This window comes from Haemaphysalis longicornis, unplaced genomic scaffold (genome assembly GCF_048455015.1).
Source record: "Haemaphysalis longicornis isolate Haplotype H1 unplaced genomic scaffold, Haemaphysalis longicornis Haplotype H1 scaffold_6, whole genome shotgun sequence".
NCBI classification, from domain to species: domain Eukaryota; kingdom Metazoa; phylum Arthropoda; class Arachnida; order Ixodida; family Ixodidae; genus Haemaphysalis; species Haemaphysalis longicornis.
This window is the reverse complement of record NW_027526407.1, coordinates 130,767,195-130,790,555: the sequence shown is the minus strand read 5'-3', so window position 1 is coordinate 130,790,555 and position 23,361 is coordinate 130,767,195.

Below are 23,361 nucleotides of genomic sequence, written 5' to 3'. Positions count from 1 at the left end.
TGACTCTGCTGTCGAAGCGAGGGGGGTGACTGAGGGAGAAGTCGCGTCGTGAACTTTATTAGCAAGCTCGGCGGCGCGGTCGAGGGTCAAGTCCCCGGCAGCAGCTAAAACGATGCGAGTGGACTGTGGCAAGCGCTGCAGAAAGAGTTCTTTTAAAAGTGCACATTGGAGTCCACGTTGCTCGCGCCCACAAGCAGTCGCATGGTGTAGAGCAGCTGGGAAGGGCGGCGATCTCCAAGCTCTTCGTGGGTGAGCAGGTGCCGGAGGCGCGCGCTCTCAGACGCCGTGGTTCGGTCCAGAATACTCGGCTTGAGCCGCTGGTACGGAGCATCGTTCAAATGTGCACCGATGACGTCTGCCACTTCATCAGTCACCTCCGGAGGCAGGTTGCAAAGCAAGTGGCGAAACCGAGTAGTCTCTGAGGTGACGCGGTGCAGATCGAAGACGGGTTCGACCTGGGCAAACCAGACGTGTGGGTTCTTGCGCACGAAGGTGGGCAGACGGAGCTGTATGACTGCGACGTCCGGCGGCCGCGAGGAAACGTCAGGCAGAAGAGGGCCCGAGGGCGCGAGGTTGCTGGGGTCGGTCATGTATTAGTCCGTAGTCACCACTGTCGGGAACCGCGGGGTCGCAGCGCAGCGCAAGAGAGGAAGTACCAGCGTGGCAGGCTTTCGGAATCGAACTGCCCGTGCCGTGCTGGCGCACCAAGCACGCGCCGCTCGTCTCTTTATTCTCGTCTTTTCTAGCCGGCGCCAAGGCGCCGGCTAAGAGCGCTAACGAGAGGGCGCTACAAGGTCCTAAGGTACTTCACACCGTTAGAGACGAGGGAGTAAGCCGTTTGACTCTCGGGTGCTAACTTTCAGTCGTAGCCCAAGGGCTACGGCTGGCGCTAAGTCTGCCTGGCGCTAACACTGTCTGGTATAACAGAAAGGCTCGAATACTGCCGGCGCCTGTGTTATTTTTTTGCGATTGTAAATGCTAAGCGCGTGGACGCGGACGGACATTGTGCGGTTCAAAGATACTCCGCAGTAAAAAAACACGACATAGACGAAAATTGTGGTAATAACCGCTACAAAAAAACTTTTGCAGCAATTAATTGTGTGTAGCGCGAGTAGCTGATGGCAATATACATACGAAACTTTATCTGCACCAGTCAAAAGCCCAGAGAGTAACCTCCGGGCCCCCTGTCAGTTGGCCGGGATCCTTTGGGACACGGCGGCTTCTAAGGCGAGACCGTTACGTTGCGCTGAGTGCTTGAGGTCCGGCTGAGTAGTAGGACCTCCCAGGATGCAGTATTTCTATAACGTTTGTTGTGAAAGGGACACGTACACGTCATGTTAACGAGGTGCGCGACGCCGTTACAGTTTGTGCACCTAGAGCCTTATACTTTGGGCAGCCATTTGCAGTAAAATAAAGGTTTTGCGACGACCCCTGGTTGCAAATTCCTCTACTAGACCTCTTCTTTCGTGCTAAGCTCTGGATTAGCCGGGGGAAGTACCAAATGCGTTATTATATAACTCTGGGCAACTGCTCCAAGACATCACCTGCGCCGGTTCTACTACGGTATGGAATCTACACGGACCCGCATGCTTTTCATCATCACATAGTTCCCTTCGGGGAGATGGTGTATATTTTTACTTTCCGCCTCCATCAGCAAAGCGGCCGCCACGGCCGGGAATCGAAACTAAGACATCCTGCTCAGCAGCACAATGCCTTAGCCACTGAGCCACCGCGGGGGGTACCCATGAAATATTGGCTTTGAAAACACCAAGGTACTTGTACGAAGAAGTATGGGAAAGCACAGTGTTATTTATGTGATACGAAAATTCTGAATTTTTATGTATACGGCTCAAGACCATTACCTCGCACTCGGTAAAGTGTAATGGCATGAGCCATTTGTGGCACCAATTACAAACAAGGTTGAGATTTGCTTGAAGTGCTAAGTTATCGTCAGTAGTTTAATTAGGACGGTAGGAATTAGTCATCTGCAAAATGACGCATGCAGGGCGTTACCTGATTAGTAAAGAAGAAATTGCGATTCTCGAGGTGATTTCACACGTTAGATCTGATAATGTCCTGTAGCATTTTGGAGCATCTGCAAGGTAAAGATATAGGTCGATAGTTGTCTCCAGTCAGGAGAGTGAATATCTCCAGTTTTGTCAATTGTAATTATTTTTTCTACTAACCAGTGGAACGGTAACTTTCCAAACATTAGAGATTCATGAAAAATATGGCATAAGATCTGGCTCGATATAGCGAGGGTGTTCTTCAGTATCTTGGAAATAATGTTATCGATACCGGCTGATGTAGATATATTAAGGTTCCTAATGAGGGATGGAATTCCTACAACCGTGATAGTAATGGGTTCCATATATGCGCCGTAAAGTTCAGAAAAGATTGGAACATTAAAATAGTTCTCCTAGATGCAAACCGATGAAAAACACGTGTTGAATTCTGCGGGACAATTGGTTACAGGAATTTGTATGTTGACTGTTCTGCGTAAAGTTATTGTGTTAGCTTCTCTGGCCGGAGATATATTTCGCCCAATTTTTTTGGGATACGCATTTAGCAGGTATGGTAGGTCTTGCGAGTAGTAGGTATTTTTTACTAAATATAGTTCGAGCAATAGGTTTTCAAACAAACCTTGTATGCTTGCCGTGCCTCAGAAGTGCGCACGCGTTTAGCCCTTTTGTACGAAAGCTTCTTTTTGTTTCTAATTTTGCCAAGGGACTGTGGGAACCATGACATGGAATTATCGTTAGTTATCGACACTATCGAAACGTACCGGTCTATTCGCTCTGATAATTTCTCACCGTAGTGTACGCAGTTCTGGTTTACGGATCGAAAATAACTGAAGGTAGTAACATTTGGTGAAAAACACGTTCTAGTTAGGAGTGAATCTTATCGAAATTTTCTTTGTTGTAATCCCCAATTTGTTTTGTTGTTGTGCCAGGCACAGGCTTCGGAACGCTTAGAATTAGTCGAATAAGCTTATGATCACAAAAGCCGTCGACATTTAGGAATGATACTACTGTGTCAGGAACGTTTGAGAAAACAAAGTCGAAGATTTTGAAAGCCCGGGTGGATTATTTTATGATTTGGAAGATTTAGAAATCTAACTTTAAGTTGATTAGTTCCAGAGGCGCGTGGAAAGAGATAACATATGCTCCCAATCTATAAGCAGAAAATTGCACTCGCCAAGAAGATAAACGTGGTTGGCCTGACCAAGATGGAGAACTTAGGAAAAGCTGTCCTGCAAGAAATTCAAAAAAAAAATTGTGAAAACTGGTGGCCAGTAACATGCGCCAATACGTACCACCCTTGATTACGTAGAAAAACAAGCCCAAACAATGTGAAGAGAAGACTTGGAATAGATACAATAAGACTGGTGGATTTTGATGGCAATAAGTATGCCGCCACCACGCCTATCGATGTTGTCCTTTCTATAGAATTTTAAAGATAATTGTCTGGTTGTATTTCATTATCGCGGATTTCTGGATTCAATCATGTCTCTGTTAGTACTACAATATCCGGATGACTACCATCTACAAATGAACAAAATGTGTCCTGTTTAGGTACAGAACTTTGGATGTTTCCTACGTAAACGGGACCACCGAAAGCGATAGAGTGATTTGCGGCACCAATGGCCCCTTGTGCGAGCGAGATTTCGAAGTTAGTTATTTGACAGATTGCACTACTAAGTCGTTATCACTATCATAAACATAAACCTTTGTATCTACGTGAAGCTTGTCGAGTACCAACTCAAAAGGCTGGTTTAAAGGGTTTGGCAAAAGTTACCAGCTTTTATCTACCCGTACGGGCTGATGGCGCGAAGTCTTCGCCAATCTGACGTGCTGATGACAGGATAATTTGTTTGTCCTTAAATGAAGACAGTTTACCGATTAATGGTCGTTTTTTTCTACTAGGAAGTTTGCCTAAGCGATGTAAACGTTAATTCTGTGTACTGGTTGCGGGAAGTTCCAATTTTCCGTCACAAAAGGTAATGATATTTTCCTCAGACGCTGCAAAGCCTTCATTCTCATCATCTTCTAACCCGAGAAATACCAAGTATGAACATGTACACCTACTCACTGCATCGTCACATCTGTGCGCTGTTTTGTTGTAGCTGACTCGAAATATCTTGCAGAGTGTTCTGAGCAGGAGCAGCTGCAGAGAAAGTACCTTCGGTTGTACCAGCATCGAGTGCCGTCGCTGTCGCTATAAGGTTTTTATTTTATTATTAGTAGCAGCTTGTTGTTCCTTAATACCGTTGAAGTCAATGAAAGCAGACTACAGTCCGGTTTGCCATTTTCAATTGCCTTTATTTCCGAATCAAAAGCATCGACCTCTGCAGTGCTCATGGGGCCAGGGTTCGACTCCACATCTCCTGACTACATTAGAAGCGAGTGGACGAGGAAAGAAGGTACACTCAACAAACATGAAAATATCAATTTGTTAACGCTACACAGCTCTAATGGGTACCACACGACTAAAATTCAGTAACTGCTAGTTTTGTCACATGCGGCAAGGTTTAAGTAACTGACCTGAAAGAAGAGCATTTGTGAACGCATGGTAGCAGATGTGTTGTGCCCGACGATGATTCGGCTGGCTCTAATTTATGCTTTGGTCCGCATGCGCCGTCCATAAACGTGCCGAATCCGGGTTGTCAAGTGTTGGGAGCAGTTAAGTACCAGACTATCGGCGAGTACCAGACTAAGCAGCGGTGGATGTTGGTAGTGCAGACGAAAAAAAAAACAGGGAGCCAGGAAGAGAGGAGGCTTATAACATTAGTGTCTAAAACAGCAGCATTTGGTAGCGTATGGTCACGGCGAATATAAGTATAAAAATAAAGATATAGTTGAGAAAATGGTAGACGCACGATTAAAAACAAAAACAGTGGTTTACTGACCTTTCGGCTGGAGGACCAGTCTTCATCTTGAGTAACACACACACACATAATAATATGTATATATATATATATATATATATATATATATATACATATATATAGATTGTAATGCAGAAGATTGGCAACGTTCACCGGAAGAATCAGGACCGTCACCAATGCCCTGCGGGAGATGTGCGCCACTTTATTGTAGTCGGTAGCAGAAGCCGAATATGGAAGCCGCACCGCCATCGCCTGGAGCGACGCGGTTCTCTCTCGCTCTGCTTTCTTCAAGCGTCGACTGCGCTCGGACTGTGCTCGGCCTGTGCCCTCCTTATCTTTCGCCTACACAGCAACCTTTGCTAATAAACCCCATTTCAAGTGGTGGAGGAGCCGGGGTCACGATCCAGTCCTGGAACACCGGAGCCGAAAGCTGCCCGAAAGGATGACCAGCGAAGCCAACCAAACCGCTACGCCCCCGCCTCGGCCTGTGATGTGCTCTGTTGCTGTGAGTGAGCGAGACCCGCCAGACGTCAACGGCACTGACGAAAACGACGCAGAAGATTGGCTCGAAATCTTTGAGCGGGTGAGCGCGTACAACCGGTGAGACGATGCTTTCAAACTCACTTACGTGAGCTTCCCCCTGACCGGCGTCGCTGAGGTGTGGTTCAAGAATAACCAGTGTCGCCTTAAGACATGGGCTGAGTTTAAGGACGAATTCCTTGCAGTTTTCGGCCGTCCAGCTGTGCGCAAGCTTCAAGCAGAGCAGCGCTTGCGCTTACGAGCCCAGCAGGTCGGTGAAAACTTCACGAGTTACATTGAAGACGTCCTCGACCTGTGTAGACGCGTCGATCCCTCTATGCAAGAAGCTGAAAAGATCAAGCACATCTTGAAAGGAATAGATGACAACGCCTTCCAAATGCTTTTGTCGAGGGACTTACGCACCGTCACCGAAGTCATTAACATGTGCCGAAGCTTCGATGAGTTACGGAGGCAACGGGCCCTCACTCGACGATCTCTAAGTGTACAGAATGACGGTGTGTCAAGTTTTTCAGCGATGCCCGCAGATCCTACGTTGCTTTCGCAAATCAAAGACTTCGTGCGGGAGGAGGTGGCCCATCAGTTGTCTCTTCTACCTGCCGCGGCAAAGCCTGTGTCGACGCTAGGACCTTCTCTCGAGCATGTGATCCGAGGTCAAATTGCCGAAGCACTTGCGCCTTGTCCGCAATACGTGCCGATTGCCGCGCCATTCACATACGCCAACATCGCCGCGAGACCTCTGCCGCAGTCAACCGTGACGTACCAGCCGACGTTTCCAGTGCAACCTCGAGCTATCCCAACTGTGCCTCCGCCTCCACGGTTTAATCCCCAGGCTGGTGGTCCGTGGCGTACTCTGGATAATTGTCCGATTTGCTTTGCTTGTGGAGTACCTCAGCACGTCGCACGCTACTGTCGCCGCCGTCCGCCGTCATAATGGGACGCTACAGATGCCGGTTTTCCGCCGTCGGCTCAAGCCCAGGCACCACTTCGCTCCCCGACTTAACCTCGCTCTTCGGATCGCGCAACATTTACTGACCGTCGTTTATCTTCTCCGCGCCGTCGCTCGCTTTCTCCGATGCGACGTCGTCCTGGTCACGAAGACACGGAAAACTAGTCGCCGCAGTTCCCGAGGCAAGAACTGCGCTGACGTCGAAAAGTACAAGGCCTCATCCTCCTCCGTCCCCTACCAATGTTATCGACGTTACCATAAGAAGGTTTTCGCACTGTCGCCCTGGTAGACACAGGAGCAGCTGTTTACGTCATCAAAGCCGATGTATGCCGTTTATTGCACAAAGTCACGACGCCTCTTCAAGGACTGTCGCTCCGAACCGCAAGCGCGCACAATATTGAACCAAAGGCCATTTGCACGGCTAGAGTCATAATTCAGGACATGCTGTACTTCATTGAACTCATTGTGCTACCGGCGTGTTCCCACGACGTCATATTAGGGTGAGACTTCCTTTCGCGTCATAACGCAGTGATCGACTGTGCGCGCGCAGAAGTTGAGTTTTCTTTCTGTGACGCACTATTTGATGACAACAAAAGTGCCCCCACAACCAAACTTGTCATGGCAACCGACACCGACGTCCTGCCCTATTCTTCTGTTTGTGGGCCCGTGCGCTGCGCATCCACGACTGACGCCACGGCGCTGTTTACGCCCTCTGACGTTTTTCTTCCTCCCGCAAATGTTTTCCCTGCCGTCTGCCCGCCTTACTCTCAGCGCCAGAACGGGTAACATGTTTGTCACTAACGTGTCTTCGGCGCGTGCGCCCTTCTGGAGGGGGAAACACTTGGCAGCTTGGAATACATAGATCCTGGTCGTGTGATAGCCATTCCGGACCGCACTTCTCAGGTTCAGGTTGCCGGCCTTGACCCATGTCCGCCTGGGGTGGTGCCTTCGACTGATGTTTTTCTTGCCTCTGTTGACGACGGTCTAGACCCTACCCAGCAAGCCCAACTTTTGGCGCTACTTCAACGATTTCAATCGTCATTTGAGTTGTCCCAGAGCGCGCTTGGCCGCGCTCTGGGACAACTCAATAGAGCAACTACAACTACAACTACAGTAGAGCACACCATCGACACTGGTACCCATGCCCCCCTCCGGCAGCGGCCTTATCGCGTTTCCCCAGCTGAGCGCCGCACCATCGAGCAGCATGTGGACGACATGCTTCAGCGTGGACTTGTTCGACCCTCAAGCATCCCGTGGGCATCTCCTCTTGTGCTCGTCAAAAAAAAGGATGGATCCATTTGCTTCTGCGTGGACTACCGTCACCTCACCAATATCACGCGCAAAGGCGTCTATCCGCTTCCACGCATCTATGACGCTCTGGACAGCTTGCAGGGGACAGAGTTTTTCTCGTCTCTTGACTTGCGATCCGGATATTGGCAGGTACCTATGGCCGACGCTGATCGCTCGAAGACGGCATCTTTCACCCCTGATGGATTATAAGAATTCAATGTTATGCCGTTCGGGCTGTGTAACGCCCCGGCAACATTCGAACGCATGATGGACAATATTCTGAGGGGACTCAAGTGGAAAATTTGCTTGTGCTACTCAGACGACATTGTCATTTTTTCTGCCAATTTCCCGACGCACCTTCAACGTCTAGAACAGGTTTTAACCTGTCTTTCTCGAGCTGGACTCCAACTGAACCTAAAAAAGTGCCACTTCTCCGCGAGGAAGCTAACCATCTTGGGCCACGTCGTCACCAAGGACGGCGTTCTACCCGACCAAGCGAAGCTCCGGGCAGTGGCCGAGTTCCCGAAGCCCACTAATATAAAATCTCTTCGGAGCTTCATAGGCCTTTGTTGATCCTTCCGAAGTTTCATCCGCAACTTTGCCTCTATCATTGCGCCATTGACGAAACTCCTTGGTGGTGCCAGCGACTTACCTGACTGGTCCCCAGCTTGCGATCACGCGTTTGAGACTCTGCGTTGTCTACTGACCTCTCCACCTGTACTTCGCCATTTCGATCCTACAGCGCCTACTGAAGTTCACACTGATGCCAGTAGAGTTCGCCTTGAGGCCGTGCTTTGCCAACGAAGACCTGGTGTTGACGAATATGTCGCTGCCTATGCCAGCCGCACGTTGACGAAAGCTGAAGCGAATTATTCGGTAACCGAAAAGGAGTGTTTGGCCATCTTCTGGGCGCTTGCTAAGTTTCGACCATATCTGTACGGTGACGTCTAAAACCCTATTACGATCCAGTTGTTTCGCCAGCGCCTTGAGTCGCCAGGATGGCTTGCCTTTTCGCCCGGGGGTGATTGTAATGCAGAAGATTGGCAACGTTCACCGGAAGAATCAGGACCGTCACCAATCCCCTGCGGGAGATGTGGGCCACTTTATCGTCGTCACTACCAGAAGCCGAATATGGAAGCCGCACCGCCATCGCCTGGAGTGACGGGGTTCTCTCTCGCTCTGCTTTCTCCAAGCGTCGACTGCGCTCGGACTGTGCTCGGCCTGTGCCCTCCCTATGTTTTGCCTACACAGCAACCTTTGCCATAAACCCCATTTCAATATATATATATATATATATTGTGAGCACTGTATTTGCACTGATTGCTTGAGTGGTCATTTTCTCTATTGTGTCCGAACACACTATCATCAGCATCGTCTCACCCACGCAGAGTTTGGTGTCATCATCGTATCCCTGGAATCGCGCAATACTAATCATCATCGGAGTACGTTGGTTCTGCTGCCTGATTGGGAGGAGGAGGAGGAGGAGTGAAACTTTATTTTTGATCAGAATAAAAGAGAGTTAGGGCATGTGGCCCCCCGCACAGGTGCAGTCCCTATTCCGGGACCCCATTGGTCAAGGCCGCCACTCTCGCCCGTCGAACTAGAGCCCTTTCAGACTCCAGCCCCGAGCAATTGAGCAGGGCTGCCTCCCATGCCTCTCTGGTAGGGGAAGGGTTGGGGGATAACGCAGGGTTGCGCTGGCATGCCCCCACCATGTGGAAGGTGTCGGACACCTCCCCACAGTGCAGACACCGCCCATCGGTTTTAGGGTCGAAATGCTTTGCCACTGCAGCGCACATAAATGTGTTCGTCTGCAGGCGCCGCAGTATTCGCTCATCGGCCTTGCTCAGACCATTTGCAGGGGCTGGGTAAAGCCGGCGGTTATCGCAGTAATGTTTTACGATTTCTCTAAACCGCACAAGTGGTTTGCAAATCTCCGAGCCGGGAGAGCATGGGTGAGGCGCCCGGTGTGTAAGCGCTCGGGCAGCCGCGTGCGCGGCCTCGTTACCTCTCAGACCCTGATGCCCCGGAGACCACACAATTTCTTTAGGTGCGGGGTCTACGCACCGCAGCACTCGTTTTAAAATTCTGTAGGCCAAGGGTGGTACCGTGCCCGCTAAATAGTTTTCACAGGCTCGGCGAGAGTCTGTGATTATTGTCCTTGACTTCGGGTCCGAGGCGGCGACCGCTATGGCAATCGCCTCGGCTTGCGTGGACTTAGGAGCCCGGTAGGAAAGCCCATCGACTTGCTGGTCCCTGTGAATTACAGCAGCAGTAAAGAACCCTAGAGGCGACGGTCCTGCCACATCAACGTAGATCACACCTCGCCCATTTCCGTATTTCCTTTCCAGGGTCTTAGCGCGTGCTTCCCTCCTGCCTTCGTGAGTGTGCTTTTCCGTGTTACGCGGAAGTGGATGCACCCAGAGCCTGTGCCGCCACAACTATGGGAGTTTGCACGCCTCCTCTGGGATGCACTCATGTTTGATTTGTAGGCGATTAAGCAAGTGGCGCCCGGACGCCGTTTGTGCGAGTCTAGTGTACTGATTTGTGAGATGAGCCTCTTTCAGCTCTTGATACGAATTGAGCACTCCCAGCGCCGATAACCTGGTGTTGGAGGTAGCCACCGGGAGGTCAAGGGCTCGTTTTTGGCGTTCCTAATGATGACGTCAATGCTGTTCTTGTGTTGTTTGCTCGTACGGAGGTAGGGTACGGAGAAGAGGATCCTACTGGTTACAAAGGCATGGGCGAGCCGGAGTGCGTCCCTGCCCCGTAACCTACCGCGCTTGTTGGATACGCGTTGTATCATCCGTCCGACCTGTTCCCCTGTTCGCTTCAGTTTGGCAATGGTGGTCTCTGGACTAAGTTTGTTGTGAATAAGCAGGCCCAGGATCCTAATTTCTTCCTCTTCTCTGATAGAACCACCTGTTAAAGAGATGCAAAGCCTTGTGTTCTCTTTAGGAACTTTTGCTTGGGAAAGACCACCGTAATAAACGCCGCCCTTCCTTAAGTCTGCTACCCTGCTTTCCTCTCTCAATGTATATATGTGATGATGATGATGGGTTGATTTTATTGGCGCAAGGCCGACACGGGCAAAGAGCGCCAAACACAAAGTTATTTGATGAGGAGAGAAAACGAAATAAAATCAGTTAAAAACTATGAGTACGGCTGGTGTAAAGGGCCAGGGTGAAGAACAAGAGTGGTTTAAAGTAAGTAAGGTGGCTGGTGTATAGAACCAGGGGAAAAACTAAGGGTGGTATGAGATGAGTTGTAAAAAGCGAACTTCTGATAGGAACTCAAAGGTGGGCTGAACAGAAAACATGGCATCGTCTCCTAAGAAGTGTGACGGGTGTGGTGGAATATGTCGTGTGTGTAGTTGTGGGAAGTGTTTGCGTCGTGTAATGTCGAATGCCTTACATTGTATGACGATATGGATCATGGATAGGGCCTCTCCGCACCTGCTGCACAGAGGTCTTGGAGATCCAGTGAGCAGGTGCGACTGCGTTGCGTGTGTATGCCCTATTCGTAATCTATTCAAGGCGACTTCTATGCATCTGTTGCGTATATCGGAGGTGTACGGTCCCAAGTGTGGTTTTATTACGTGTAACTTGTTCTCTGTTTGTTCACTCCAATGTGTTTGCCATGTTTTGCGAAGTTGTTGTTTGAGGTGTGGCTTCACGTCGGTGTAGGGTAATGTGGTGATGTCTACTGCATTCGAGAGTGTAGCAGCAGCGGCCATTCGATCCGCGGCTTCGTTTCCGGCTATACCACAGTGGTCAGGGACCCAGCAAAGGACGAGTTCAAATTTGTGGACATACACCGACATAATACTTTTGATGATAAGATTTAAAACGTGATTTTTTGAAGACTTTGTTGATGACAATGCCCGCACAACACTGAGGGAATCTGTATTGATAATGAATTGTAGGATGTGGCTTTGAAGGATATGATTAACAACAAGAAGTACACCATCAGCCTCTGCCGTAATGATACTTGTATTACTGTTAAGAGTTCTAGTGACACTAAGGCCGGGCCCATGCGCCGCGCAGGACAAAGAGGTGGCAGTTCGAGAGGCGTCCGTATAAAATTTAGAACGCTGATACTTCTGCTGCAAATACAAGACGTGCTGCAGGATTGCACATGTGGGAGCTCGGTTTTTATCTATATGTCTGAAGGATGTGTCTCATTAGAGGGCGGAGATGCAATGATGCGATAAAATCTGTTAGAGAACTTTAGATTGTATCTAAAAAGGAGATCGAAAGCTCTGACACTTCCTCTCTAACTCTGTAAGAAAAGGGCGCAGAGAACGATGGTCGATTTAAAAGGAGTTTAGGCATGGATTTATCATGAAAAACTGATTTAAAAGGATGGTGTGGCATGGATGAAATTTTAAAGGCATAAAGGAGATCTGTGTATGCTCGCTGCCGTTGTAGGTTCCATTTGTTGCACTCCAACTAGAGGCTTTCGACCGGACTAGTGCGGAAGGCGCCACACGCCAGGGGCAGCCAGAGATGGAGCACTGGGTCCAGCATTTTGAGGGATGTTTTACTTGCTGACCCATAAACAGCGCTACCATAGTCCAAACGTGAACCTATCAAGCTGGTAAAAACACGTAAAAGAAGTTGTTCGTCAGCGAGAAAAGAAATGTGCGAGATAACCGTCAGGATAGTCATTGTCTTTAAAGATTTATGTTTTCTTTGTTTTATGTGGGATAAATGTGAGCTTTTCGTCGAAGATTATACGTAAAAACTTGTGTTCCTCTTTGACAGGAATCGAGACACCATTGAGTCCAATGTCTGGATCCGGCCGGATGCCACGCCTCTTGGAAAATAAAACACAAGAGCACTTCCCGGGATTAAATTTAAAACCATTGCTATCTGCCCAGCCAGCTAGCTTGTTAACACCAAGCTGAACCTGGCGCTCACAGACAGACAAGTTACAGGATTTAAAAAAGAGTTGAATGTCGTCTGCGTAGATTAGACAGAAAATTGACGGTGGCCGCGCCTTCCTAAGGGAATTTGTTTTCACAATAAAAAGGGTGCAACTTAAAAATCCACCTTGCGCCACATCATTTTCCTGTACATGAACCCTAGAGAGTGCAGTTTCAACTCGCACAGGAAACGTTCTTTGAGACAAGTAGCTGGCAAGTGTGTTCATTAAGTTTCCTGACATGCCGAAGGACTTGAGGTCGCTTAGGATGCCATACCGCCACGCGGTATCGTACGCTTTTTCCAGGTCAAAGAATACCGTCATACAATATTGTTTGTGGAGGAAAGCATTATTTATATAGGACTCGAGCGCGACGAGTTGGTCGTTGGTGGACCGCCCCACCCAAAGCCTGCCTGGCTGCTCTCGAGAAAACCATTGTACTCAAGAAAGTACACGAGTCTCCTGTTTATCATCTTCTCGAGGAGCTTGCACAGGCCGCTTTAGAGGGTGATGGGCTGATAGCTAGCGGCAGAGCAAGGGTCCTTTCCTCCCTTCAGGAAAGCCACTATTATGACCTCCCTCAAAGAGCGAGGAATGTGCCCCGAAAGCCATATGTTGTTGTACAGATGTAGGAGTGTTTCAAGAGTCTCTGGGTGTAGTTGTTGTATCATGGTGTATGTGATTTTGTCTGCACCTGGAGCTGAAGGCTTACATGTGCTCAGAGCAACCTTCAGCTCATGAATTGAAAAAGGAGAATTGTAAGGAGTGTGCGACTTGTTGTTATAACGCAGGGACTTCTTTTCTGCAGATGTTTTGTGTTTCATGAAAATGTTTGTGTGGTGCGGAACTGGACACGTGTTCGAAGTGTTGTGCAAGTGTGTTAGCCTGGTTTTCCAGTGTGTCCCCTGTTGTACTAACGAGGGGCAGGCTGTGTCTGTTGTCCTTTTAGTTTTCGTATTCGTGTCCCGACTTTGTGTGTGTCAGTGTATGAGTTGATGGACGTGAGGAAGGTGCGCCAACTCACCCTTTTCGCCTCACGACGCACTCGCTTCCCAAAAGCCTTTGCCCTTTTAAAAGAAATGAGGTTATCTGACGTGGGGTACCGACGAAGGACACCCCACGCCTTGTCCCGCCTGCAGTGCTCGTTCCACCAGGGCGTCCTTGGGTTGCTGGGCCCACTGGAGGCCTGGGGAATGGACTTTTCAGCGGCGTCGAGAATGTGCGCCGTGAGTTGTGCGGCTTCCTCCACCTGTAGGTGTTATATGGATGTGTGGTGTAGTCGAGATGTTTGTGTGAATGTGCTCCAGTTTGCTTTTGATTCATTAAACCTTTTATGGGAAGATGGACTGCTCGGGCCTGTACCTATATACGTGAATGAAGTGGGGAAATGCTCACTTCCATATGGGTCTGTGCCCACACCCCACTCAAGACATGGAAAGAGAACTGCGGAACCAATAGCCAAGTCAAGATGCCAGTGTGTATTGTGTCCTAAGTTATGGTATGTAGGCTGTTTTTTGTTGAAAAGGCATGCCCCGGAGGATGTAAGAAACTTCTCTACCAGGCGACCTCGGGTATCCGTTCTGGAGAAGCCCCAAAGAGGGTTGTGCGCATCAAGGTCGCCTGTTATAATGTATGGTTTGGGCAGCTGGTGAACCAGTGCCTCGAAATCAGAGCTCAGAAGTGCGAAATCAGGAGGGATGTAAATGGAGTATACCGTTATCAACCTAATAATTATTATTGTACGGATCGCTACAGCCTCGAGGACGGTGTTTAAAGAGAGAGTGTGGCAAGCTAATGGTTTCTGGGCAATAATGGCCACACCTCCAGAAGAGTGGGTGTAGCCAACCCTGTCCTTTCTGAATACCATGTACCTATTTAAAAAATTTGTTTGTTTAGAATTGAGTTGGGTTTCCTGGAGACACATGATACTTGGCTGACTGGTATGCAGAATCTCATACACATCGTCAAGATTTTAAAGGAGGCCTCTGCAGTTCCACTGGCTGATGTTTTCTGTTCCCATTATTTAATTTTAGGAATGACTAGAGTGTGTGTGTTCGTGTATGTTCATGTGTCGTCTTTCGGGGCTGTTACTCTTGGATTGGGCTTTTTAGGCCTTTCTACTATCTAGGTCGTCGGAGGACGCTCCTTGCGCTTCGATGCAGGCAGGAACGGCCCGACATCCATCTCGTCGTCGGATGTCCGAGGGGTTCTGACGGACCAGGCGCCCCGGACTTGGCCCCACTTCGGGAGCCCTTCGTTTGAGCCGCCACCGCCGCGGGCGTCGGGGACGCCAAAAGTGGCACGGGTAGTGCGGTGGCGGTGGGAGCCTTTGCTGGGCCCGTGGTGTCCATCACCTCGGTACCCTCCAACGCACTGGAGGATGGGGAGGTGGAGGCGGGAGCGGAACCGGTCCCGATGGAAGTCGTTGCCACCACAACCGTTGCTGCCTCGGCAAGCGGCATGGTGCCGGGTTGGGCTGCGTGAGGCAACCCAGCGGGGGCCGGGGGCAGGACCAGGTCAGACTCGCTGAACTGGGTCCCTGTGGACACAATACGCCGCTCCGCCCCCGGCGAGCCGCGTCAGCGTAACTCCCCAGGGGGAAAGAGGCGAACCTCTTTCGCGCCTCTGGGAAGGTGATGTTCTCGGTTACCTTGATGTTGATTATCTTTTTTTCAAGTTGGAACTTTTCACACTTGCGGGAGTAGGCTGCATGCGGCCCGCCGCAATTCACACAAGACAGGGTATTGAATGAACAATTGTCGCTTGGATGATCATGCGCCCCGCATTTCGCACACGTCGTTCGGTCACGGCAAGAGTTGGTGCTATGCCCGAACCGCTGGCACTAAAAACTGCGCCGCGGGTTCGGGATGTACGGACGGATGGAGCAACGGATGAAACCTGCATGTATGTGTTGTGGAAGAACTCCGCGGTCAAAAGTCAAGATAATGTGCTTGGTGGAAATCTCTTTGTCGTCTCTGCGGATAGTGATGCGTCTCACGGCAGTGACGCCCTGATCCTTCAAGCCGGCAAGGAGATCCGCAATCGTTTCGTTCAGCAGATCTGTTTCGGATATCACATCCTGTGGGCTGTTAAGGCTCCGATGGGGTGTGATCCTGATGTCGAGATCAGCCAGTCGAGTCTGAGCTAGAAGCTTTGTAGACTGCTGCTTGTCATTTATTTCGATGAGGAGTTCACCAGACCTTTGTTTTTTGCACTTTTAGGATTTTCTTAATATGGCTTCAATATACTTGGCGATCAAGAAGACTGACTGAGATGCTATAGTGTGGGTTGGATGGGTTGGATTGAGGGACTCCATGACAAGAAATCGAGAGTAATGATCTGGTTCAGGAAGTGTCAAAGATGGCAATGGGAGAAATGATACTTCGGTGCGGCCACTTTTAGGGGGCCCATCACGGTTGGGGGTTTTTTTTGAGAACACCATACGGCATAGTATAAAAGCCGAGAGACGGGGGTACTTTCTCCTTTGACCTTACCCTGGTAGTCAAAGAGGTCCCGGAGCTCCCTGCCTGGTAGACAGGCAGGGAGCCCATCGGCCGCAGCTTGACCAAGGCTCCGACGGCCACCGTTTACGGCTTCTACCCTTCATCTTTAAACACCTCCTCACGGTTGGACACGGCTTATGTATTGGAGCTCGGGGTCCGCGGTTTCGCTGCTCACCGTCACCATGACTGATATAATTTTGTATATATATATATATATATATATATATATATATATATATATATATATATATATATATATATATATATATATATATATATATACATATATATTTATATATATATATATATATATATATATATATATATATATATATATATATATATATATATATATATATATATATATATATATATATATATATATAAATATAAATATACATATATATATATATTTATATATATATATATATATATATATATATATATATATATATATATATATATTTATATATATTAATATATATATATAGTTGGTAAATGAGGGGCTCCTTGGGAAATACAGAAAGAAAGGCCGGCAGTCTACAAAGCCAAAGAAGGCATAGGGGAAAGGTTAGACTATTTTTTACTCTTAGTGACGTTACATTATTTTTTTATTAGTTACGTGAGAAAGGAAAGAAAGAAAAACACGCGCCCAGAGTGGGGCGCATTACCAGAGTCCTTTTCAAGGCGATTGGAATGGTGAGCCTTACCGCCGAGACGGCAATACGAGCTCCAAACCGAGGTTTTCCAAGAGCGCCCGTGTATCGGCCACCCATGCGGCACGCATTGAAGCTGGGGAGGTTTTGGTGGCGGCCGCCATCGGAAGCGCGGTGGAGAGGAGAGATATTATATGCCCCAACGTCCAGCAAAACATCATGGTAGTAAGTTCGCCCATGGAGGAAAACACAGCAAAATATGCCAGAATTCAAGTGACCCAATTACAAAGAAAGCTCAACGAAGTTCACGCTTAATACATGGTGCCTGACGACGCCGTCAAGTGCGTCATACGCGGCATCCAGACGGATGACGGCGCGAATAAAATAGACAGCAACATCGTGAACGACCGCAACCCCCTCGCGGTCGCAGCCAAGCGCATCGGAAGCACGACAACGGTTATAGTCGCGTTTCAAGGCCATAGTGTACCAAGCTTCAATCGTTACGGCGTAAACCTAATACCGTGCAGACTTTAGCGCAAGCAAAAAGATGTGTGTCAGCAGTGTGGCAAAGTCGGCCACCTGTGCGACGTATGCCCCACACCGAACGTCCGCGCGTGTCTTGCTTGCGGAGCAACCAAGCTCAAGGAACACAACACATGTACCACCGAGTTTAATCTGTGAAGAGGCGCTCACCCAACGGGCGACCGAATTTGCAAGGGCAAATCTTAGACACCGTACGTCGTCCGACGCCTGCAGTGGGATCCTCGCGCCACAACGGAGCAGCAGCAGCAGCATGAGCAGCTCTCGGTAAGCTCGTTCCCGCGCCTGGAACGGTCACGTTCCGAAAGCAAGTCGTTCCAGGAATCGTGCATCATCGCGAAGATACACCACCTGCGACAAATAAAAGGGGAGCATCAGCCGCAAAAGGTCACCGTCGCCAGATCGCGTGAGTTTGGCTGACGTAACCAAAGGCGGCAGCGGCAGAAGCACGCCGACCACGGCGCCAACGAGGCAAATTGAAGAAACATTGGGCCGTTTCAACGCAGCAAATAACTCGCTACAAAAACGGAGTATCGAACTGGAAACCTCGGAACCGATCCAAAGAAATCGCCTAGAGATACGGAAGTTCCTGCGTACATCAAAACTCGCCGCGTGGGCCCCACCCTCGTGCCGACGCCATCCTTGACTCAGGCGCCCATTACACCACCGGTCACAGAGTCATGATCGTAATCTATGCCCGACGACGAAATGTAAAATTACTGAATCCCAACACGAAATTGAGATATACCTCGCACTCAAGAAATGCGCGCTCTTTTCGCGCAATCCTGCAAAGAAGGTGAAAAGCTCGAAGCAAAGATTGAGGAGAAGCTACAAGCCAAGTTTGACGCAAGATTCAACAAGCCGAGAAGTTCATCATTACGTCTTTTAAGAAAACCGAAGCAAAGTTTGGCTGCATCGAGGAGACTTTAATCCCAATCGTACGCCACGGGACCTTTGCACCAATGTTAGTGAACCACCCTCACAACCACGAACAACAGCAACCTTTCACATTAACTCAATCATGGCCGCCAACATAATAGCTGCAGTAAAGCCACGGTCGGATCTTACGATATCGCCATGGAAATGCCACAAACACGATCACACGAAGGTGGTAACACAACATCACATAACGACTGTTAACACAGGGCCTTGCAACCTGGTGTTCGGAGTTTTCTAGTTTATGTACAAATGTTTAGTTGCAAGCAGGACAACGAAGCCAAGCTTGTACACGCAATTTTTGTTTTGCACTGGTGTAACACTGCTGGTGTAAACCTTAGTGTATACTAGTTTGGCTACGTCGATTATCTCGACAAAGTGTACTGTTGGGCTAGTTGTTATCTAGTTTATGGGTGATTCTCTCGTCTATGCGGTGCATAACGTTAGCCTGATCGTATCTAGAGCGTACATTCTTTTCTGCCGACAGTCAGGTTCCTCTTTATAGCTTTTAGGCCTTCGCTTATTCCTAACGTTTTCTTGATAACTAGAGTGTTGTACATTCGAGTGTAGTACGCTTTATTTCTTTTATTAGGTTCGACAGCTCTGCTTACTGAATTTCTTTAGCGGTACTCGAAAGCTTCATATACTTAGATTTCGCATTTAGGTCCTTTGTTTTCTGAGTTAGCTTTACGGTTGCTTCCTGCATTCTGTTTGTCCAACAGCTACAGCTGATACTGTAATTGCCCTTGTTTGGTTCTCATTTCGCTTGTCTACACTATGCTCGTTCTCCTCCTTTCGAAGGGCGAATTTCTTTTGATGGAATATTTTCATTTCTGATTCTTGACAGGGACTGATTCCACGCAGTTTATTTTACTTTTTACAAGTTTCCTTCTTTCTTGTGTGAGATTAAGCCTTACTGCTTACCTAACAATCCTTTGACGGTAGATGCCAATTTTGGATAGAACCTGTACGTCCTGCGTAGTATCTGGGCACCTTAAATTTAGTGAGTTTTATTTTTGTCACACTGTTGGGGCTTCGGCATGTAAATTTTGCGTTCTTTCGTTTGCAGAAAAATGTGTTTATCAGATTCAGGTTATTTCTCTCCGAAAACCCCCCAAGGTTGTCTCCTTGACTGCTTTGGGCTAGTAATTCCAAAGATGTTTAACGGACATTTCTGCCATTTGTCTCTCACCTACCTTTGAGGGAAAGCCTCCAATTACAATCTGGAACTGCATTGCTCTATTCATTGCTGATTCCCCTTCCTCGTAGAAACTCTATACGACTGCAACTTGCTAGCTACCTTTTCGCGCATAAGATTGCATTATCCCTAAACTATGTCGGTTGTTTCGCTCTATCAAAATAACTGCTACTCTCGATTATGCTAGAGAGTTTCTCCGTGTTTGCTTTTACTTCTCTGCGGATTAAAAGTTACATCCCCTGCTTTGTCTTTTCTTGTAGTCGTCGATAGCACTGAGCATGACCACTCGTATGCTCCATGAAGTGCTCTCCAGTTGTAACTTTTCTAAACCCTTCACAACCCATCTAATGGCCGAGAGCTTCTTTAATCATTCAGCTCAGCTAACCTTGTTAGACAAAGTTTGCGCGTTGAACGCTTCCCAGATTAGGTTCCAAAGGCGGCTGTCTGGACCCAGAGATTCTTAGCACCCTCTGCTGTATCGCTATCCTGACCGCGCCCGTGGTAGGTTGTTCAACAGCTGCTATAGACTGAGGGCGAAGAGTCATTGTTTTGTCATGGACATAACTGCCAACTGCTACATCAGGCTGGCCATGCTGTTCTCTTGTGATCAACTGATTTTTGCAGAGGAAACACTAATATAGATACATCAGTTGCAGTAAGGTTTGAAACGTTTTTAAAATAACACTCATTGCTAAATCCTCTTTGAAAAGCACGTTTTTGTCTCACCTGTTGCTAATGAGATCTTTGTTTGGGCTTCACTAAACCTTTTGATTAGTGTGATTTGAAAATTATCTTCCTCAATCTTTGCACAATAAGATCTCTCGCAGTATTTTGAGAACGGTTTGAAAACAAAGATTTTATGTAGTGGTTAAAATCAACACTAATGCTGACCGATTTTCAACTCTTCTTCCTTTCTTCCTTATTCGATTATGATGTTTTCCTATTCAAACAAAACGTTTTCAAGTATGCCTTACTACATCAAAACTTAAGAAACATTTTTTGTTTGCAGTGCAACCTCGCAAACATGGCGCAATGTGGATCTTCCCGACGTTGCCGTTGCATTAAAAAAATGTGTTACCGTTACTGGATGGGGCTATGGTAATAACCTAATGCGACCTGGCTGAAGAAGTGGAAAGTATGATGGACATAACTGCCATTCATATTCGTTGGCAGATACAACAAAAATGATTATTGGCTAGTACAGACAACCTAACAAAAGCAAACTTTTTTTGTGAAATAAATTGGCGTATATTTTTACTGTAATATAAAAAGAAAGAAAAACGTCATGGCTATAGCGCAAGCTACGACAAGGTTTGTGCCTGGTAGTATATTACGGATGCAGAGCATGGTGGGAAATCCCCCTATGGTGTACGTGCAAAAGGAAACATGGAATTATGTGGTTCGTGATATTGAGAGACAAGAGGTGGTATCTGAAGAATGTGTGTGCTACTGGCTGGCTGCATACCGGTCCAGGTTCCCGCGCCTGGGCTGCTTTATTGCGAGTTTGTTAAGAAAATCTTCCCCATTTGTACGTCCGAAATATTTGTCGGAGGCGTTGAGTAATCATGGACAAGGCAAACAAACATTCTTTCGAAGGAGCAGGCGCGTTGCCTGTCTAGCCCGGGAGACACCACCATGGCACCGGCGAAACAAACAGATGGGAAGTCTTCCGCAACAGTCAGTGTTTGTCCTCTACCGAAACAATCGCGTTTGTTTAGCAAGACCGTCGAAGAATACCCAGAGCAGGGGCTCTAACACACCAGCGAATCGATAAGTGTAGCCGGCAGTACGCCACTAGGATGCGCGCAAACATTGTGGTCTACTTGGTCGGAACCAACTACTGTGGTTTAAAAAGCATGAGGAATCGCTTGTTCTTTGGGAAGGATTTCTGAATAAATTCCAGGCTTGCTTTGGCGACAAAATTTCCCAAAATTTTTTGTCCCCTTCCACTCTGTAAAACGGCTGACCTGCAAAGCGACACCCCCTGCACGGAGTGCACAAAACAAAACACGTTTTTGTGTAGTTTACGAATGAGCATACTTCTTAGCCAATTACCTGAATGAAATTTGGAAAGAGCCGAGCTATATCATAGCGGACAAATGTAGAGCTGTCTCTTTGCCTTCCGCGTCGTAGGCATCTTACCGTTTGTGTAACGCGCCAACCTAATCCACTCTATCTCAGATGACACCGAATTGGTCGCATTGGGCCGTTTGACGGCCACGTTGAGCCTTACGCTAACGCAGCGAACATATCATCAGTAAAAATACAAAACATATATCCGCGCGTGCCCACCCCCCGTACCGCCAACGTCTCCAAGCCCGTGGACGCATAAATAGCCAACCAGTCATGAGCGGGTGCTTAGAACTAAAGATGCCGTCGAACGTGTCGCTCTGAAAGCCATTTAGGCTAAATGAGGGATATTGGCTCACTTCGCCGTTCCAAGAGGGCCATTTACTGTACACCCGGGCTGAATTCGCAGCTGCACGACCAGCTGGAACTTGGGGCGGCAACGGTGATGGCCGTGGCAGCGGAGGCAACGAATTTACATGAATTTAGCGCCCCTTCGCGCTTTTGTTCTGGCTGACGCTTCTAAAATTTCTGTTCTTCTTCCTCCAAGCGAGCGATATGCGTCTGTCCAATAGAGGGTTCACAACTCGAGGGCTTCGACATATATAATTGTGGACCCACAAACGTGGGCGTCCCGTTCACTGCTCAGTCCTAAGAATCGCATTGTATGTGCCACACACCAACCCACAACCGAACTGCTCAACTGTGGAGGACAGCCGACAAGGAGTACTGAGCCCAATCTGGTACATTTTATCTTCCACCACCACCAGGTATATTCCATCGGAGGGGTATTAAGCCCAGCTGTGCATGCATGCCCTCTCCATTCAACCCCAGCCCGTTGAAGCCTAAACGAGCAACGAGGGATAGGCACCTTATTAGGCGCGAAATACACTTGCGAATAGAGAGAGAAAGACTTTATATGCGACCACACTAACATCTGTTATTATCCTTCCGCCAGAAGAACTACGACCAGATGGTGAACGAGGGCCACCGACGCGATAATGTTGCTCGTAAAAGCTTTCAAGCTAACGAACACTAATGTGCTCACGCCGGCGTTTCAACCTGGCAAGTTGCTTTCAACCGGAAGGGGCGCGCAGCTAGTAGGCGAAGGGGAATTGAAATCAGCAACTGCCGTGGCTACATTCTCGGCGGCGGCAGTGGCGGCGACTTTCGGGCGTCTTTGCACCCATTCGAGCTTCCGCAATCATCTCATAACGGTGCTACGGCCGCTGTTACCCGACTACGGAACTTGTGAAAAAGGCAATAGTGAGAGGTGGCGACTGCAGTAATCCTTCTTATAACCGTTGTAAAAGAGGGGTGGGTGAAAGGGGGAAGTTGTCTGCGAAGAAGGCGGCAATGCTGGGTGATGTCTCAGTATTCCAGCAGTACCGAATGGGACATCTCGGGAACGTTGAGTTTAGGTCTAATATGTGGGACAAACCGGGAGGTGTCTGAACACCAGGTTGTCCGAGCACCAGCGTTCATATAAAACGAATCCCCACAGCCACCTGGCAAAACACTGCTGCAAACAAGATTGTGAGCCGCTTTTTAATGAAACCACTGTGTTGTCGAGACACAAAGATAAAACAACACGGGAAATTATCGAGGCCTTTCAAATCAGACGAGCTGCTGACCGTTGTATAAGTATGCCCTCAATAGTGCTGCATGACCGGGAATATCCGTATCTGAGTGACGCCTTTGCATGACTAAGTAAACAAAAGACTACACATGTGCAAACCGATTAATGATTGCGTTTTTTTGTTTGTTGTTATAGGGTGCAATAATTTACCACCACGTGGGAGACTGATCTGTATATATGACCAATGTTTTCTTCAAAATAGATCAGTTGTGAGTGCAGCGCTGTCCTGTCT